At 46.1% G+C, this 3,460-nt stretch overlaps 1 pseudogene across 1 annotated transcript; it reads right to left on the reverse strand.

Annotated features, from left to right (window-relative positions):
* Positions 1-248: 248 nt before the first annotated feature.
* On the reverse strand, positions 249-2,898 carry LOC309796413 (F-box only protein 21-like; annotated as a pseudogene). The gene has a single exon. The product of its transcript is annotated as an F-box only protein 21-like (transcript).
* Between the last annotated feature and the right edge of the window lie 562 nt (positions 2,899-3,460).

The raw sequence follows: 3,460 nt of genomic DNA on the forward strand, positions 1-3,460 counted from the left end.
GAAGGACAGGGAGCACGAAAACTCCCCTTTTCTTTTTAATTTCTAAGTTTCATTATCTCTTCTTTTTTCTGGTTATAAAAGTGAAGCTTCATTTTCAGGCCTTTGGAGACCACGGAGTACAGTTTCTAAAAGCAGACATTTTAACAGCAGATTGTACTTCCTACTACAAAGAGAACTCATCAGTGATTTAAGATCTACTTACGATACTGGAGAAGATTTTAAAAAATCCACTTATTTTAAAGGGAGGAATAGCAGATGAATGTGGAAAACCCCATTCACAAAGGCTATTATTAATTATGCATTTTCTGAAAGAATTTTATGTAATAAAATAGAAAACTAATAATTCATAGAGATATGAGCATAAATCCAAGAGACAAATCTGGAAGGCAAAACTGTGTCATTCTCTCAATTCAAATAAAGAAAAGGATAAATGCCTGAAATCTGTTTCAAGAATTAGAAAAAAATAAATTCCAATGCTTCTGATTACCATTAGTTTGTTAATGACTCCAGAGCTAAGATGCTGCCAAGATCACCTAGAGCTTCAGCCCTGGATCGGCACTAAATTCAGGGTAAAAAGACAGATGATCCTGACTGAGGAGTGCACACATTCCACAGAGAAATCAGAGAGAAATGACTGCAAACGGACAACCCCATCTGTCCAGCAAATGAAACGTTCTGAGACGATGTAGACAGACACAATGGGAAGTGAAAAAAAAGAACGGTTATAAGAGTGTCGACTGTGAGACGTCATGAAGACAGCATGTCACGAACTGTCACCACAGGACAAGCATACAAGCCATGCCACTGAACACAGTGCCTTTCAATGAATCACTAGTGTAGGCAGAGAGCAACATTGTCTTTACAGCTGGAGGAGAGCACACGTGATTTAAACGTAGTAGGAGGCAATCAGCACTACTGGTTAAGTGGCTTTCCTGGTGGTGTGAATCCAGACGGATCCGTGGAGACATCTCCGTCCGGAATCCTCTTCTCTTGGAAAATAGCAGCAGCAGCAAAGGTACAATGTCCCCCTAGACTTTACTCCACATTCTCTTTCTGTGCACTGTAAATATTCTGCACTGTTTCATAGACAGACTCCAGATCCTCTGGGTATCGGATTTCTAGCTCTGCATTTGGGATGTAGTGAGTGCCTGTGAACTCCGAGAAAGAGCATCCGACGTCAGGGTGTGAGATCTCCTGAGGCTCCACGTTATACTCCAAGTTCCCTTGGGCGGCATATCTACAGGACCCATCCTCCACCAGAACATTATAGAAAGGCTGATGATGGCCGTGAGGCAGGCTGTGGACATTCATGTTTCGAATCCACTCGTGTCCCATCATGCAGGTGGGGTCCCAGCCATAGATGACACAGCTATAGCCATACCTCTTGTGCTTTATAATGAGCCCAATGGCATAGCAGACGTCTCTGTGCTTCTCGTGGGAGCGGAGCTTCACCTCCACGCCCACCTCCTCCTCCTTCCGCTCAATGTGCTCCAGCGTGTGCTGCACCAGATAGCCCACCGCCCCGTGCTGCCTGGGGTCTAGGGTTTGGATGTGCTGGAGGATGTCAAGCACCTTCTCTGGCCAGATGCCCAGGTGGAAGTAGGGCCTGGCTTGGAGGAGGAGGAGCTGCACCTGGTCCGGGTACATCGCCAGGTACAGATCCAGGAAGTCCCTCCAGAGCTGGTACGACTGGTCGATGCCTTCCCACTTTCCCAGGCTTAAAAGGTTTCCCACCATTCACTGTAACACCTTCTTTACATTCACCACCCCATACAGCGCTCTAGTCACATGCTGGCCGATCAGGTATTCACATTCTTTCACTGTCAGCTGCTTGCCTTTCCCAAAATCATCTATGTAGATGTAGTCAAAGATGTCCAGGGTTGCCCCTTCTGCACCTTGGCACCACCTTAATAAGAAGTGACTGTGGAAGTTGACAGGCTCCAGTGGGGCCCCCAACTGCCGGGCAATCTTCAGGTAGAGCAGAGACATGCTGATTGGAATTCCAGTTCTGCGGATTAAAACCTGGTGCATATATACATTTAGGGCATTATAGTAATCCATTTGGTTCCCCTTGAACTTCAGTTGGTCATAAAGGACGTAGTTCATGGCATCCAGCACCTGGCTCTGGAGTTCTGTTTCCATTATCATGGAGGATTCACCTGCCTTGAAGGCCAAGCTGGGGTGGCGACTATTTATGCCCCAGAGGGCTTTTCAAACAAGCTCCACAATGCTGTCAATCTGGGCCTGAATGTCTCTGAGGCTGATGTTCGAGAGAGGATTGCAGTACTGGTCAATACACACTACACCTTCAAGATATGATTCATAGTCATCAGGCTGCTGAAGAAAAGCCTTAAGATTATTTAAAATTTTCTGTTGTCGTAGGTAATAAAGAATTTTTTTGGCGTAGTATTTCCAGGTCAAAGCTTTTCTTCCTTCCATATTTAGGATACACACCAGTTCATCCTCAAAAAATATCTCTGGTCCCTCAAGATTCTTAATGTCACTAAAACCGTTACAAGGGATGTGCTCTGAAAAGAACCTCTTTGAGAAGGAGGCTACAATCTTCCGGGCCTACTAACCCAGCTTTTTGCCGAACTTTATACTCCTCCAACCAATTGACGTAGTCAGTGGGGCTGTAGTGTTTCATAAGGGAAGGCCACCTCACCCGGAGCTGCTCCTTCCACAACTTCCCGCTACTCTGGCATAGCTCGCGCAGCCGCCGGCAGGTGCTAGAGACACGCCGATGTCGGCGGCCGTCAGCAAGCCGCTGCACAGGATGTACTCCAGCACCTCGCCGGGCAGGTTGACGAGGCAGCTGAGGACCGCTGCCTCAGGCGCGGCCTCCTCCATCAGCGCCGGCACCACTTCCATCGCGCTGTCGACCGCTGCCTTCGCCATCTTGTCTGCGTACCTGGGGCTGCTGTGCGCGCGCATGCACCAGGGCGCCCCTTAGTTTTAGTTTTTTAAGGAGCCTCCATGCTGTTCTCCAGGATATAGTGGCTATATCAATTTACATTCCCACCAACAGTGCAAGAGGGTTCCCTTTTCTCCACACCCTCTCCAGCATTTATTGTTTGTAGATTTTTTGATGATGGCCGTTCTGACCGGTGTGAGGTGATACCTCATTGTAGCTTTGATTTGCATTCCTCTAATGATTAGTGATGCTGAGCATTCTTTCATGTGTTTGTTGGCAGTCTGGATATCTTCTTTGGAAAAATTCCTGTTTAGGCCTTCTGCCCATTTTTGGATTGGGTTGTTTTCTTGATATTGAGCTGCATGAGCTGCTTTTATATTTTGGAGATTAATCCTTTGTCAGTTGCTTCATTTGCAAATATTTTCTCCCATTCTGAAGGTTGTCTTTTTGTTTTAGTTATGGTTTTCTTTGCTGTGCAAAACCTTTGAAGTTTCATTAGGTCCCATTTGTTTATTTTTGTTTTTATTTCCATTTGTCTAGGAGATG

Source organism: Mesoplodon mirus (assembly GCF_964341445.2).
Source record: "Mesoplodon mirus genome assembly, chromosome: X".
In the NCBI taxonomy this organism is placed as follows: domain Eukaryota; kingdom Metazoa; phylum Chordata; class Mammalia; order Artiodactyla; family Ziphiidae; genus Mesoplodon; species Mesoplodon mirus.